We start from the raw sequence: 16,553 nt of genomic DNA on the forward strand, positions 1-16,553 counted from the left end.
GACAGATTATATTTCTTTGTGAAGATTGGATGAGAAGCGCCACTTGTGTTTACCCAAATTTCAATAAAATAAACAATGTTCCCTCAATAAAGGGTGTCTGCCAGTCTTTAAGAAAAAAACAGTGGTAAGCTGCTCATAGAAAAATGTAGACAATGGATAAAGATAGCGGCGACTAATTGTTTAAAAACGGATTAAAAAGAGGTACTGATCTGGAATGAAAAAATCTTTTAGAGGTATTCTTATAAAAATAATAAATTTATTTCAAAGGGGTAAAAAAGAGGAATTTTCTTAATAAAACAATATGGACAATATATAGACAAGCATATAAATATAAGTATAAAAATGAAAGAATATATGAGATAAAATCGCTTAACTTAAGGATGTATTTGGAGGCTAGGATCACCCAACGCGTTTCGTCCTGTCAGACTTCATCAAGGGGTGGGGAACAACTGAGACCTGACTGATATTTATACCTCTGTACTAGCCAAAACATTATGAAATCACATCCTGTCATTAAATGGGTCATTAGTTTCTAAATAAATAGCTAGCTCAAGTAGCGTTGCGGGACAAAGTTCATAATAAACACCACAAGCGCGCTAGGTAGGGCGCCATAATAAAAATCTAAAAAGTCTCGTCATAGAGGAAGAATCCATAGTTTCTTTCTAATTGCGGCACTTCCGCCACACATCCGGTATCCCGGACTTTCTATTGCGCATGCGCGGCCCGTCCATAGCCGCGATTCACTCTGTGTGCCACACTTCCGTCTGGGGATGCGCCTGCGTGGTTGGAGTTCCCTGGACATCATAGGGAATCTGTGTATGTTGACGGAGTGTCCGTTTCTGTCTGAGAAAACGATTCACGGCGGCCATTTTCTAGAAGGCTCCGTGATCTTGCTCCAATCGTAAGGAGCCGCGGCCATCTTGTCAGCGTTGCTTACGCTGATAATTCATCATAGAAAAATAAACAAAAGAACACTTGTAAATATTTGATCATATCAGAGTTTTACGATGCAAATTTCGGTGATAATATAATCATTATTATTAAGTGGTATGTTTTGTAAATAATCCAGATAACAAAAATAGAATATAGTGATAGTAGTATTAATTGTGAAATAGATATTAAATACTAATATTCATTAAGTAGTAATTTTATAGTATAAGTTAGTGAGTGTGCTTTAGTGTTTAAGTTAAATAAATAATTACATATTAAGATCATATAATTAGATAAATAAATAACGCAGTGTAAATTGAATAAATATTTATATAAATAACGTAGACCATGGTGTATTTATAAAGTGCTTATGTGCCTATATTGTGACTACAATGCTCTAATGGTAATCTATTTGGAAGGTTATGACCCCTGTTTCTTGTTACAATACGTCAATTGCTGTTCCTACAGCACCGGGTTTTCCCAAGAGGTCTCCCATCTTGGTACTGACCTGGCCCAACACTGCTTAGCTTCCAAGATCGGACGGGATTGGGCGTCTCAGAGTGTGGTATGACTGTAGATAAAATTCAGACAAAACAAGAATGCTGGGGAATAACCTTTAATGCTGGTGAAGGGATACATAAGTGAGTATTGTGATACAGTGATAATAAAATATTTATAAAAATGGAGCAATTTCATAACTTTCATTGAAGCCCAGGGGATGCATGGTGTTGAGTTCGAAAATCCAATACATTTCTCTCTGCGACAGTTTATTGGCCAGATCACCACCTCTGGGTCCCAGTTTGACCCACTCAATAGCCTTGAACGTGAGCCCCTCTGGATTCGCATTATGATGGGTGGCGAAGTGTCTATAGATGGCGTGACTGTCTATTTTATTTTTGATGTTGCGGCTGTGTTCCTGTACACGTAATTTGAGTATCCTCTTCGTTTTTCCAACATATTTCAAGTGGCATGGGCATTCAAGTAAATATATAACTGAAGACGTATTACAGTTCATGAAGTCCTTGATCCTGAATTCTTTCTTGTCATTGAAGTCGGTGAAGGTCTTTCTATTGGGGTGAACATATTTACAGATATTGCACTTCCCACATTTGTAGGATCCTGTGCATTTGACCACAGAGTTCTGTTTGGTTTTAGTTGGTAATAAAAGGCTGGGTGCTAGAATGTCCTTAAGATTTTTAGTTTTTTTGAAGATTATTTCTGGGTTTGGAGGTAAAATCTCTTTCAATGTTGTATCCATGAGTAGTACATTCCAATGTTTTTTTAGGCATTGTTTTATTTTCATTTCATGCTGGCTGTATGTGGTTATGAAGGCTACTGAGTCTTTCTTCTCCTCTTTTATCTTATAATCCAGGAGATTGTCTCTGCTGACATTATTTACTTTTTCAATTGCCTCTTGGATAATTTCCATCGGGTATTCCTTCTCCTTGAACCTTTCCTTGTACATCTCTATTTGGTTTGTACAGTCTTCATCTTTTTTGCAGTTCCTTTTGATGCGGTGGAATTGGGAATACGGGATATTGTTTTTCCATTTACGTAGATGACTGCTTTTATAATGTAAGTAGCTATTGGTGTCGACCGTCTTGATGAAGTTTTTTGTTATTACTTGGTTCCCTTCTCCCATCAATATAAGGTCTAGGAACTCGATTTGGATGTTATTAAAATTTGAGGTAAAACGAAGATTCATTTGGTTGTTCTCTATATAGATTAAAAAATCATTAAAACGTTCTTCAGAGCCTTCCCACACTATTAAAATGTCATCAATGTACCTTTTATAAAATCTAATATTTTCTTTAAAAGCATGATCTGTGTAAATAAAACGCCTTTCCCAGCTCCCCATAAAAAGGTTGGCGAAGCTTGGTGCAAAGATGGTGCCCATGGCTGTTCCACATTTCTGGAGATAAAATTGATCTAAAAATTTAAAATAATTATGGCTTAAGATATATTCAATAGTGTCACAGATGAATTTCTTGTGTTGATGTGTTAGGGTATCATCCTCTTCCAGAAATTCGCTACATGCCTTAATGCCCAACTGATGGCTGATACACGTATATAAGGATTGTACATCAATCGTGGCCCAATGAAAGGTGTTCTTCCAGGTAAAATCTTTTAAAATGTTCAGGACGGTGGTTGTGTCTTTTAGATATGCCGGGAGTTCTTTCACGTATTTACTTAAAAATATGTCTACGTATTCGGACAGGTTGGAGGTCAGGGAATCAAACCCTGCCACTATTGGGCGTCCAGGTGGATTCACCAAGCTTTTATGAATCTTAGGTAGGAAATAAAATATGGGGGTGATGGGATTAGATCTAATAAGATATTGGTACTCCTCTTTCGTGATGATATTTTGGCGAAGTCCTTGTAGGAGGAGTAATCTCAATTCTTCAATATAAGTATCTTTGGGGTCTTGGCTCAATGCTCCATATGATGTTGTATCCCCCAGAAGTCTGATCGCTTCACATATGTAGGCTTCTCTGTCCATGATAACTAATCCCCCCCCTTTATCAGCTTGTTTTAAAACAATTTCTGTGTTTTCCTTAAGATTCTTTAGGGCCTCTCTTTCTGCGTTTGATAGGTTCTTGTGTGTAGTTGGTTCCATGTCCATCTCACACAGGTCTCTTCTCACTAGGTCGTAGAAGGTACTAATGTTGTTGCCTTTGGATTCAATCGGGTAGTAACTGGATTTTGGTTTCAGGCCTGAGTTAGACCTATTTTCGTAGTTCTGAATGGTTGCGTGTTCTTTCTTAGCGAAGTGTCTCTTAAGAGTGAGTTTCCGTATGAATTTATTTAAATCAATATAAGTTTCAAATTTATTCATACCTCCAGTGGGGGCAAAGGACAATCCTTTATTTAATAGTGTGGTTTCTGCCTTGGTCAATTTATGTTTGGAGAGATTGAATATGCCCTTAGGTGGAACATCTAGATGAGCGATCTTTTCTTGTTTTCTCTCCCTCCTGCCGCCTCGTGACCCTCTTCTTCGTTGAACCTTCTTTTTAGAGGTGAGGCTATTCTGATGTCCTCCTTTACATTCATACGTACTACTTCTCTTACTCGTGTGGCCGTGTCCGAAGATAAAAAATCTTCTTGTTCTCCTGTTGATTTTAATCTTTGCAACGGTGTGTATCTGTTGAATGTCCTTATGTATGGAGTCCGTGGGGACTCGTTATTTCTGTTATTGAATCTTTGATTCCTGTGTCTTGGTGTATGATTGGTTTGTTTATGGTAGTCTCGATGTTGATGTGGTGCATTTGAGAATCGACTCCAGTTCTTAATTTTGCCTTGGTCATAGTCTTGTTTGTCTCTTATAAATTTTTTCTCTTTACTTTTAATCACTTCCTCCTCCATCCTCTCAAGTTTTTTGTTCAATACTTTTTCATTAATTTTGTAGTCTTCTTTGTCCTTGAAGTTGTTTAGTAAGGCTTCCTTGGTTTTTATTTCCTCCTCTAGTTGTACTAGGGATTTCCTTTTTTCACTTACTATTAGTCTCATTAGATTAATCGAGCTGTCATGCAGAATGGTGTCCCATTTTTTCATGAATTCAGTATCCATGTTGCCAAAAGTTGGTTGTTTGGTTAATCTAAGACCTCTTGGTATTCTATCTACCGAGATGTATTGCTCCAGACCTTTAATTTCCCACCATGCTTTCATCTCTTTTGCTAGGAGTCTCTCCATTTCCCAAAATTTATTATCAAGATCGCATGGGGTTTCGGGTTCAGTGGTGTTTTTAGATTCATTGAAAAATTTTTGGCACCAGTCATTCCTTTTATTGGTACGTTCATTAATTCTGAACATTTCTATGTTTGGGATATGGTACACCAGGCAGCCTCTCAAATATTACCGAAGACAGTTTGTGAAGATTGGATGAGAAGCGCCACTTGTGTTTACCCAAATTTCAATAAAATAAACAATGTTCCCTCAATAAAGGGTGTCTGCCAGTCTTTAAGAAAAAAACAGTGGTAAGCTGCTCATAGAAAAATGTAGACAATGGATAAAGATAGCGGCGACTAATTGTTTAAAAACGGATTAAAAAGAGGTACTGATCTGGAATGAAAAAATCTTTTAGAGGTATTCTTATAAAAATAATAAATTTATTTCAAAGGGGTAAAAAAGAGGAATTTTCTTAATAAAACAATATGGACAATATATAGACAAGCATATAAATATAAGTATAAAAATGAAAGAATATATGAGATAAAATCGCTTAACTTAAGGATGTATTTGGAGGCTAGGATCACCCAACGCGTTTCGTCCTGTCAGACTTCATCAAGGGGTGGGGAACAACTGAGACCTGACTGATATTTATACCTCTGTACTAGCCAAAACATTATGAAATCACATCCTGTCATTAAATGGGTCATTAGTTTCTAAATAAATAGCTAGCTCAAGTAGCGTTGCGGGACAAAGTTCATAATAAACACCACAAGCGCGCTAGGTAGGGCGCCATAATAAAAATCTAAAAAGTCTCGTCATAGAGGAAGAATCCATAGTTTCTTTCTAATTGCGGCACTTCCGCCACACATCCGGTATCCCGGACTTTCTATTGCGCATGCGCGGCCCGTCCATAGCCGCGATTCACTCTGTGTGCCACACTTCCGTCTGGGGATGCGCCTGCGTGGTTGGAGTTCCCTGGACATCATAGGGAATCTGTGTATGTTGACGGAGTGTCCGTTTCTGTCTGAGAAAACGATTCACGGCGGCCATTTTCTAGAAGGCTCCGTGATCTTGCTCCAATCGTAAGGAGCCGCGGCCATCTTGTCAGCGTTGCTTACGCTGATAATTCATCATAGAAAAATAAACAAAAGAACACTTGTAAATATTTGATCATATCAGAGTTTTACGATGCAAATTTCGGTGATAATATAATCATTATTATTAAGTGGTATGTTTTGTAAATAATCCAGATAACAAAAATAGAATATAGTGATAGTAGTATTAATTGTGAAATAGATATTAAATACTAATATTCATTAAGTAGTAATTTTATAGTATAAGTTAGTGAGTGTGCTTTAGTGTTTAAGTTAAATAAATAATTACATATTAAGATCATATAATTAGATAAATAAATAACGCAGTGTAAATTGAATAAATATTTATATAAATAACGTAGACCATGGTGTATTTATAAAGTGCTTATGTGCCTATATTGTGACTACAATGCTCTAATGGTAATCTATTTGGAAGGTTATGACCCCTGTTTCTTGTTACAATACGTCAATTGCTGTTCCTACAGCACCGGGTTTTCCCAAGAGGTCTCCCATCTTGGTACTGACCTGGCCCAACACTGCTTAGCTTCCAAGATCGGACGGGATTGGGCGTCTCAGAGTGTGGTATGACTGTAGATAAAATTCAGACAAAACAAGAATGCTGGGGAATAACCTTTAATGCTGGTGAAGGGATACATAAGTGAGTATTGTGATACAGTGATAATAAAATATTTATAAAAATGGAGCAATTTCATAACTTTCATTGAAGCCCAGGGGATGCATGGTGTTGAGTTCGAAAATCCAATACATTTCTCTCTGCGACAGTTTATTGGCCAGATCACCACCTCTGGGTCCCAGTTTGACCCACTCAATAGCCTTGAACGTGAGCCCCTCTGGATTCGCATTATGATGGGTGGCGAAGTGTCTATAGATGGCGTGACTGTCTATTTTATTTTTGATGTTGCGGCTGTGTTCCTGTACACGTAATTTGAGTATCCTCTTCGTTTTTCCAACATATTTCAAGTGGCATGGGCATTCAAGTAAATATATAACTGAAGACGTATTACAGTTCATGAAGTCCTTGATCCTGAATTCTTTCTTGTCATTGAAGTCGGTGAAGGTCTTTCTATTGGGGTGAACATATTTACAGATATTGCACTTCCCACATTTGTAGGATCCTGTGCATTTGACCACAGAGTTCTGTTTGGTTTTAGTTGGTAATAAAAGGCTGGGTGCTAGAATGTCCTTAAGATTTTTAGTTTTTTTGAAGATTATTTCTGGGTTTGGAGGTAAAATCTCTTTCAATGTTGTATCCATGAGTAGTACATTCCAATGTTTTTTTAGGCATTGTTTTATTTTCATTTCATGCTGGCTGTATGTGGTTATGAAGGCTACTGAGTCTTTCTTCTCCTCTTTTATCTTATAATCCAGGAGATTGTCTCTGCTGACATTATTTACTTTTTCAATTGCCTCTTGGATAATTTCCATCGGGTATTCCTTCTCCTTGAACCTTTCCTTGTACATCTCTATTTGGTTTGTACAGTCTTCATCTTTTTTGCAGTTCCTTTTGATGCGGTGGAATTGGGAATACGGGATATTGTTTTTCCATTTACGTAGATGACTGCTTTTATAATGTAAGTAGCTATTGGTGTCGACCGTCTTGATGAAGTTTTTTGTTATTACTTGGTTCCCTTCTCCCATCAATATAAGGTCTAGGAACTCGATTTGGATGTTATTAAAATTTGAGGTAAAACGAAGATTCATTTGGTTGTTCTCTATATAGATTAAAAAATCATTAAAACGTTCTTCAGAGCCTTCCCACACTATTAAAATGTCATCAATGTACCTTTTATAAAATCTAATATTTTCTTTAAAAGCATGATCTGTGTAAATAAAACGCCTTTCCCAGCTCCCCATAAAAAGGTTGGCGAAGCTTGGTGCAAAGATGGTGCCCATGGCTGTTCCACATTTCTGGAGATAAAATTGATCTAAAAATTTAAAATAATTATGGCTTAAGATATATTCAATAGTGTCACAGATGAATTTCTTGTGTTGATGTGTTAGGGTATCATCCTCTTCCAGAAATTCGCTACATGCCTTAATGCCCAACTGATGGCTGATACACGTATATAAGGATTGTACATCAATCGTGGCCCAATGAAAGGTGTTCTTCCAGGTAAAATCTTTTAAAATGTTCAGGACGGTGGTTGTGTCTTTTAGATATGCCGGGAGTTCTTTCACGTATTTACTTAAAAATATGTCTACGTATTCGGACAGGTTGGAGGTCAGGGAATCAAACCCTGCCACTATTGGGCGTCCAGGTGGATTCACCAAGCTTTTATGAATCTTAGGTAGGAAATAAAATATGGGGGTGATGGGATTAGATCTAATAAGATATTGGTACTCCTCTTTCGTGATGATATTTTGGCGAAGTCCTTGTAGGAGGAGTAATCTCAATTCTTCAATATAAGTATCTTTGGGGTCTTGGCTCAATGCTCCATATGATGTTGTATCCCCCAGAAGTCTGATCGCTTCACATATGTAGGCTTCTCTGTCCATGATAACTAATCCCCCCCCTTTATCAGCTTGTTTTAAAACAATTTCTGTGTTTTCCTTAAGATTCTTTAGGGCCTCTCTTTCTGCGTTTGATAGGTTCTTGTGTGTAGTTGGTTCCATGTCCATCTCACACAGGTCTCTTCTCACTAGGTCGTAGAAGGTACTAATGTTGTTGCCTTTGGATTCAATCGGGTAGTAACTGGATTTTGGTTTCAGGCCTGAGTTAGACCTATTTTCGTAGTTCTGAATGGTTGCGTGTTCTTTCTTAGCGAAGTGTCTCTTAAGAGTGAGTTTCCGTATGAATTTATTTAAATCAATATAAGTTTCAAATTTATTCATACCTCCAGTGGGGGCAAAGGACAATCCTTTATTTAATAGTGTGGTTTCTGCCTTGGTCAATTTATGTTTGGAGAGATTGAATATGCCCTTAGGTGGAACATCTAGATGAGCGATCTTTTCTTGTTTTCTCTCCCTCCTGCCGCCTCGTGACCCTCTTCTTCGTTGAACCTTCTTTTTAGAGGTGAGGCTATTCTGATGTCCTCCTTTACATTCATACGTACTACTTCTCTTACTCGTGTGGCCGTGTCCGAAGATAAAAAATCTTCTTGTTCTCCTGTTGATTTTAATCTTTGCAACGGTGTGTATCTGTTGAATGTCCTTATGTATGGAGTCCGTGGGGACTCGTTATTTCTGTTATTGAATCTTTGATTCCTGTGTCTTGGTGTATGATTGGTTTGTTTATGGTAGTCTCGATGTTGATGTGGTGCATTTGAGAATCGACTCCAGTTCTTAATTTTGCCTTGGTCATAGTCTTGTTTGTCTCTTATAAATTTTTTCTCTTTACTTTTAATCACTTCCTCCTCCATCCTCTCAAGTTTTTTGTTCAATACTTTTTCATTAATTTTGTAGTCTTCTTTGTCCTTGAAGTTGTTTAGTAAGGCTTCCTTGGTTTTTATTTCCTCCTCTAGTTGTACTAGGGATTTCCTTTTTTCACTTACTATTAGTCTCATTAGATTAATCGAGCTGTCATGCAGAATGGTGTCCCATTTTTTCATGAATTCAGTATCCATGTTGCCAAAAGTTGGTTGTTTGGTTAATCTAAGACCTCTTGGTATTCTATCTACCGAGATGTATTGCTCCAGACCTTTAATTTCCCACCATGCTTTCATCTCTTTTGCTAGGAGTCTCTCCATTTCCCAAAATTTATTATCAAGATCGCATGGGGTTTCGGGTTCAGTGGTGTTTTTAGATTCATTGAAAAATTTTTGGCACCAGTCATTCCTTTTATTGGTACGTTCATTAATTCTGAACATTTCTATGTTTGGGATATGGTACACCAGGCAGCCTCTCAAATATTACCGAAGACAGTTTGTGAAGATTGGATGAGAAGCGCCACTTGTGTTTACCCAAATTTCAATAAAATAAACAATGTTCCCTCAATAAAGGGTGTCTGCCAGTCTTTAAGAAAAAAACAGTGGTAAGCTGCTCATAGAAAAATGTAGACAATGGATAAAGATAGCGGCGACTAATTGTTTAAAAACGGATTAAAAAGAGGTACTGATCTGGAATGAAAAAATCTTTTAGAGGTATTCTTATAAAAATAATAAATTTATTTCAAAGGGGTAAAAAAGAGGAATTTTCTTAATAAAACAATATGGACAATATATAGACAAGCATATAAATATAAGTATAAAAATGAAAGAATATATGAGATAAAATCGCTTAACTTAAGGATGTATTTGGAGGCTAGGATCACCGAACGCGTTTCGTCCTGTCAGACTTCATCAAGGGGTGGGGAACAACTGAGACCTGACTGATATTTATACCTCTGTACTAGCCAAGACATTATGACATCACATCCTGTCATTAAATGGGTCATTAGTTTCTAAATAAATAGCTAGCTCAAGTAGCGTTGCGGGACAAAGTTCATAATAAACACCACAAGCGCGCTAGGTAGGGCACCATAATAAAAATCTAAAAAGTCTCGTCATAGAGGAAGAATCCATAGTTTCTTTCTAATTGCGGCACTTCCGCCACACATCCGGTATCCCAGACTTTCTATTGCGCATGCGCGGCCCGTCCATAGCCGCGATTCACTCTGTGTGCCACACTTCCGTCTGGGGATGCGCCTGCGTGGTTGGAGTTCCCTGGACATCATAGGGAATCTGTGTATGTTGACGGAGTGTCCGTTTCTGTCTGAGAAAACGATTCACGGCGGCCATTTTCTAGAAGGCTCCGTGATCTTGCTCCAATCGTAAGGAGCCGCGGCCATCTTGTCAGCGTTGCTTACGCTGATAATTCATCATAGAAAAATAAACAAAAGAACACTTGTAAATATTTGATCATATCAGAGTTTTACGATGCAAATTTCGGTGATAATATAATCATTATTATTAAGTGGTATGTTTTGTAAATAATCCAGATAACAAAAATAGAATATAGTGATAGTAGTATTAATTGTGAAATAGATATTAAATACTAATATTCATTAAGTAGTAATTTTATAGTATAAGTTAGTGAGTGTGCTTTAGTGTTTAAGTTAAATAAATAATTACATATTAAGATCATATAATTAGATAAATAAATAACGCAGTGTAAATTGAATAAATATTTATATAAATAACGTAGACCATGGTGTATTTATAAAGTGCTTATGTGCCTATATTGTGACTACAATGCTCTAATGGTAATCTATTTGGAAGGTTATGACCCCTGTTTCTTGTTACAATACGTCAATTGCTGTTCCTACAGCACCGGGTTTTCCCAAGAGGTCTCCCATCTTGGTACTGACCTGGCCCAACACTGCTTAGCTTCCAAGATCGGACGGGATTGGGCGTCTCAGAGTGTGGTATGACTGTAGATAAAATTCAGACAAAACAAGAATGCTGGGGAATAACCTTTAATGCTGGTGAAGGGATACATAAGTGAGTATTGTGATACAGTGATAATAAAATATTTATAAAAATGGAGCAATTTCATAACTTTCATTGAAGCCCAGGGGATGCATGGTGTTGAGTTCGAAAATCCAATACATTTCTCTCTGCGACAGTTTATTGGCCAGATCACCACCTCTGGGTCCCAGTTTGACCCACTCAATAGCCTTGAACGTGAGCCCCTCTGGATTCGCATTATGATGGGTGGCGAAGTGTCTATAGATGGCGTGACTGTCTATTTTATTTTTGATGTTGCGGCTGTGTTCCTGTACACGTAATTTGAGTATCCTCTTCGTTTTTCCAACATATTTCAAGTGGCATGGGCATTCAAGTAAATATATAACTGAAGACGTATTACAGTTCATGAAGTCCTTGATCCTGAATTCTTTCTTGTCATTGAAGTCGGTGAAGGTCTTTCTATTGGGGTGAACATATTTACAGATATTGCACTTCCCACATTTGTAGGATCCTGTGCATTTGACCACAGAGTTCTGTTTGGTTTTAGTTGGTAATAAAAGGCTGGGTGCTAGAATGTCCTTAAGATTTTTAGATTTTTTGAAGATTATTTCTGGGTTTGGAGGTAAAATCTCTTTCAATGTTGTATCCATGAGTAGTACATTCCAATGTTTTTTTTAGGCATTGTTTTATTTTCATTTCATGCTGGCTGTATGTGGTTATGAAGGCTACTGAGTCTTTCTTCTCCTCTTTTATCTTATAATCCAGGAGATTGTCTCTGCTGACATTATTTACTTTTTCAATTGCCTCTTGGATAATTTCCATCGGGTATTCCTTCTCCTTGAACCTTTCCTTGTACATCTCTATTTGGTTTGTACAGTCTTCATCTTTTTTGCAGTTCCTTTTGATGCGGTGGAATTGGGAATACGGGATATTGTTTTTCCATTTACGTAGATGACTGCTTTTATAATGTAAGTAGCTATTGGTGTCGACCAAAAAAACATTGGAATGTACTACTCATGGATACAACATTGAAAGAGATTTTACCTCCAAACCCAGAAATAATCTTCAAAAAATCTAAAAATCTTAAGGACATTCTAGCACCCAGCCTTTTATTACCAACTAAAACCAAACAGAACTCTGTGGTCAAATGCACAGGATCCTACAAATGTGGGAAGTGCAATATCTGTAAATATGTTCACCCCAATAGAAAGACCTTCACCGACTTCAATGACAAGAAAGAATTCAGGATCAAGGACTTCATGAACTGTAATACGTCTTCAGTTATATATTTACTTGAATGCCCATGCCACTTGAAATATGTTGGAAAAACGAAGAGGATACTCAAATTACGTGTACAGGAACACAGCCGCAACATCAAAAATAAAATAGACAGTCACGCCATCTATAGACACTTCGCCACCCATCATAATGCGAATCCAGAGGGGCTCACGTTCAAGGCTATTGAGTGGGTCAAACTGGGACCCAGAGGTGGTGATCTGGCCAATAAACTGTCGCAGAGAGAAATGTATTGGATTTTCGAACTCAACACCATGCATCCCCTGGGCTTTAATGAAAGTTATGAAATTGCTCCATTTTTATAAATATTTTATTATCACTGTATCACAATACTCACTTATGTATCCCTTCACCAGCATTAAAGGTTATTCCCCAGCATTCTTGTTTTGTCTGAATTTTATCTACAGTCATACCACACTCTGAGACGCCCAATCCCGTCCGATCTTGGAAGCTAAGCAGTGTTGGGCCAGGTCAGTACCAAGATGGGAGACCTCTTGGGAAAACCCGGTGCTGTAGGAACAGCAATTGACGTATTGTAACAAGAAACAGGGGTCATAACCTTCCAAATAGATTACCATTAGAGCATTGTAGTCACAATATAGGCACATAAGCACTTTATAAATACACCATGGTCTACGTTATTTATATAAATATTTATTCAATTTACACTGCGTTATTTATTTATCTAATTATATGATCTTAATATGTAATTATTTATTTAACTTAAACACTAAAGCACACTCACTAACTTATACTATAAAATTACTACTTAATGAATATTAGTATTTAATATCTATTTCACAATTAATACTACTATCACTATATTCTATTTTTGTTATCTGGATTATTTACAAAACATACCACTTAATAATAATGATTATATTATCACCGAAATTTGCATCGTAAAACTCTGATATGATCAAATATTTACAAGTGTTCTTTTGTTTATTTTTCTATGATGAATTATCAGCGTAAGCAACGCTGACAAGATGGCCGCGGCTCCTTACGATTGGAGCAAGATCACGGAGCCTTCTAGAAAATGGCCGCCGTGAATCGTTTTCTCAGACAGAAACGGACACTCCGTCAACATACACAGATTCCCTATGATGTCCAGGGAACTCCAACCACGCAGGCGCATCCCCAGACGGAAGTGTGGCACACAGAGTGAATCGCGGCTATGGACGGGCCGCGCATGCGCAATAGAAAGTCCGGGATACCGGATGTGTGGCGGAAGTGCCGCAATTAGAAAGAAACTATGGATTCTTCCTCTATGACGAGACTTTTTAGATTTTTATTATGGTGCCCTACCTAGCGCGCTTGTGGTGTTTATTATGAACTTTGTCCCGCAACGCTACTTGAGCTAGCTATTTATTTAGAAACTAATGACCCATTTAATGACAGGATGTGATGTCATAATGTCTTGGCTAGTACAGAGGTATAAATATCAGTCAGGTCTCAGTTGTTCCCCACCCCTTGATGAAGTCTGACAGGACGAAACGCGTTGGGTGATCCTAGCCTCCAAATACATCCTTAAGTTAAGCGATTTTATCTCATATATTCTTTCATTTTTATACTTATATTTATATGCTTGTCTATATATTGTCCATATTGTTTTATTAAGAAAATTCCTCTTTTTTTACCCCTTTGAAATAAATTTATTATTTTTATAAGAATACCTCTAAAAGATTTTTTCATTCCAGATCAGTACCTCTTTTTAATCCGTTTTTAAACAATTAGTCGCCGCTATCTTTATCCATTGTCTAGATTATATTTCTTATTTGTACCCATGGATGTTTTTCTCCAGGAAATGTTTGTCCAACTTTGCCTTGAACGCATTTAATGAGCCAGCCGTTACCACCTCTCTGGGAAGAGAGTTCCAGAGTTTGACTGTTCTGACCGTAAAGAAATTCTTTCTACTAGCTTAATGAAATCTTTTTTCTTCTAATCTATACTCATGCCATCGTGTCCTAGATTCCTTTATAGTAGAAAAGAGGGTGTGTGACAGTTCCTTATATTGGCCCTTGATATACTTGTACATGTTGAGCATGTCCCCCCTTAAACGTCTCTTTTCCAATGTAAATAGTCCCAAATTGCTTAATCTCTCCCCATAGCTTAAATTCTCCATTCCCCTAATAAGCTTTGTTGCTCTCCTTTCGACTTTTTCTAATTCTATGATGTCCTTTTTATAGTGTGGGGCCCAGAACTGCACTCCGTACTCGAGGTGAGGTCTCACCAATGCTTTATACAGTGGTATAATTACCCTTAAATCCCTAGTTTCCATTCCCCTCTTAATACATGCCAAAAATGTTTTGGCCTTTTTTGTAGCTACATTACAATGGGTACTACATCCCAGTTTGCTGTCTATTTGGACTCCTAGATCCTTTTCAAGTATGGAATTACCCAGTTCCTCTCCGCTAAGGTTGTAACTTGCACACTGGTTGTGTCTCCCAAGGTGCACAACCTTACATTTATCTACATTGAACCTCATCTTCCATTTTTTTGCCCACTCATCTAGAATTGCAAGATCCTTTTGAAGCATGGTGACGTCTTCTGATGATTTGATGACTTTGCTAAGTTTTGTATCGTCCGCAAAGATGGATACATTGCTGAGTAACCCTATCCCAATATCGTTAATAAAAATGTTAAACAAAATGGGCCCCAAAATCGAACCCTGGGGCACTCCACTTAGTACCGGTATCGTATCTGATACGGCACCATTCACAACCACTCTTTGTTCTCTATTACATAGCTAATTCCCTACCCATCTGCAGATATTTTCACCCAATCCTAGGTTCTCCATTTTGTTAATCAATCTCTTGTGTGGGACAGTATCAAATGCTTTAGCAAAATCTAGGAAAATCACATCTACAGCATTTCCATTATCGAGGTTTTTGCTAACCTCTTCATAGAACCCTAGTAGATTAGTTCGGCATGAACGATTTTTCACGAACCCATGTTGGTTAGTACTGAGTAGACGGTGATGGTCTAAATATTCCTGGATACCATCCCTTAAAAATCCTTCAAAGACTTTACCCACAATTGATGTTAAACTAACGGGTCTGTAATTAGCGGGATCTTCCTTTTTTCCTTTTTTGAATATTGGCACTACCTCTTCTATTATCCAATCTTTTGGTACTATACCTGATGATCAGATTGATTTGGTCTACTTTGTCCCCATAACAGAGGAGATCATCAATGCAGCCAGGATACTGAAGCCCAGGAGGTGGCTAGGCTGAGAAGGGTGGAGACTACTCCACATACTGGTCATATATACTCTTGATAGAGTAATGTAGACTATATGGGTGAAACAGTCAGCTGTAAACAAGCCGGGACCTGTAGTGTATTGTTCTGCAAAGTATATGTGCAGCATGGATTTAAGTGGGGGGGAGGTAGTGGAACTGAGTTCCACTTCCTGTAATGGTGAAGTGGAACTAGTTCAAACATCACCTTGGCCCTGTACAGCAAATCTAACAGAAAAGCATTATATAACAGAAACAAGGGGACTGATTTACCCCACCTCTCCAGGACCAGGTTAAGCCTTGCTGTGCAGAATAGAATCCAATAATCTCATTAGGGGACTGTGCTGTTATATTTCTGTCTAATGTTCAGATAACTACATTTTCCCAATTACTGTATATTATTCATACCTTCACAGTTGTAATTGTATAACCATACATACTGTAGAGATAATTGTACCCATCTAGGTGAAACACAGAAAGGTACTGAAGTTCTCCATATAGTAAATGTAAAAGAAAAGAATATACTGAGTTTTACCTAATTTTCCTATCATGTATTTATATGTTGATGCCATTTCTAGATCAGTTATGGAGCAAAGGACCCTGAGCTCAGTGACAGAAGGATTTATCCACATTTTTATCGAACAATTCACAACAATAACAAGGAAATTGAGTCAATTGCTCTGATAGTGAATTATTTTGGGTGGAATTGGGTCGGGATCATTTCATCAGATGATGACAGTGGAGGGCGGGAGCTCCAACAACTCAACAGACAGTTATCTGATCATGCAATATGCACTGAATTCATGGTACAAGTAGTTGGAGCAGATGATCCTAAAATGTCAGCTATTAGAAATGTTATTCAGCGTTCTATTACCGAGATAATAATAATCTGTGGCACAAATTCAATGTACTTTGTAGGG

At 37.6% G+C, this 16,553-nt stretch overlaps 4 pseudogenes; 1 reads left to right on the top strand and 3 right to left on the bottom strand.

Moving 5' to 3' along the window:
- Positions 1-1,389: 1,389 nt before the first annotated feature.
- LOC146035507 (5S ribosomal RNA) lies at positions 1,390-1,509 on the bottom strand (annotated as a pseudogene).
- Positions 1,510-6,169: 4,660 nt separating this feature from the next.
- On the bottom strand, positions 6,170-6,289 carry LOC146035511 (5S ribosomal RNA; annotated as a pseudogene).
- A 4,660-nt stretch (positions 6,290-10,949) lies between these two features.
- On the bottom strand, positions 10,950-11,069 carry LOC146035516 (5S ribosomal RNA; annotated as a pseudogene).
- Positions 11,070-12,793: 1,724 nt separating this feature from the next.
- LOC146035531 (5S ribosomal RNA) lies at positions 12,794-12,913 on the top strand (annotated as a pseudogene).
- Positions 12,914-16,553: the final 3,640 nt, after the last annotated feature.

Source organism: Crinia signifera, chromosome 1 (genome assembly GCF_055691185.1).
Source record: "Crinia signifera chromosome 1, ASM5569118v1, whole genome shotgun sequence".
In the NCBI taxonomy this organism is placed as follows: Eukaryota; Metazoa; Chordata; class Amphibia; order Anura; family Myobatrachidae; genus Crinia; species Crinia signifera.